This window comes from Micropterus dolomieu, linkage group LG08 (genome assembly GCF_021292245.1).
Source record: "Micropterus dolomieu isolate WLL.071019.BEF.003 ecotype Adirondacks linkage group LG08, ASM2129224v1, whole genome shotgun sequence".
In the NCBI taxonomy this organism is placed as follows: Eukaryota; Metazoa; Chordata; class Actinopteri; order Centrarchiformes; family Centrarchidae; genus Micropterus; species Micropterus dolomieu.
Window position 1 is genome coordinate 31,456,445 of NC_060157.1, and position 702 is coordinate 31,457,146.

Sequence of the window (702 nt, forward strand, 5' to 3'; positions counted from 1 at the left end):
TCTCATCCTCCGGGCACCACGGAGGAAACGTACAACCAAGGGAAGTTTCCCCAAAGACCCCTTCCTCAGAGGGGTGTGGAAAGATAAAATAGCTGCCACGTACACCTTGAGGGTGGAAGGGGAAAGACCAGCAGAGAACCGGTCCTGGAGGAACTCAAGTACCTGAACCACCGGGCAGGTAACAGGGTCCACCGACCGCTCCCTACACCAAGTGGAGAAAACACTCCACTTCAGGCCGTACATCCTCCGTGTGGACGGGGCCCTGGAGCTCAGGAGGGTCTCGACTGCTCCAGCTATTAGACCCGCCTCTAGGTACTGTGCCCCCTCAGGGGCCAGACCCACAGTCGCCATATGGTGGGGCAAGGGTGAAGAACCCGGCCCCGCGCCTGGGACAGCAGGTCTCACCTCAGAGGGACCCGCCCTGGCGGGCCGTCCAGGAGCGCCATGATGTCCGAGAACCACACCCGGGTTGGCCAGAACGGGGCTACGAGCAGTAGGCCGACACACGATTGTCCTGGCGGACCCGCTCCAGAACCCCGGGAGCAGAGCGACTGGGGGAAAAGCGTACAGACGTAGCCTCGGCCACGAATGTACCATGGCGTCCAGACCCAACGGGGCTGGAGGAACGAGAGAAAACATAGCGGGCAGTGCGTAGTCTCTTGAGACGCAAACAGATCCACGTCTATGGGGCCGAACTCTTCG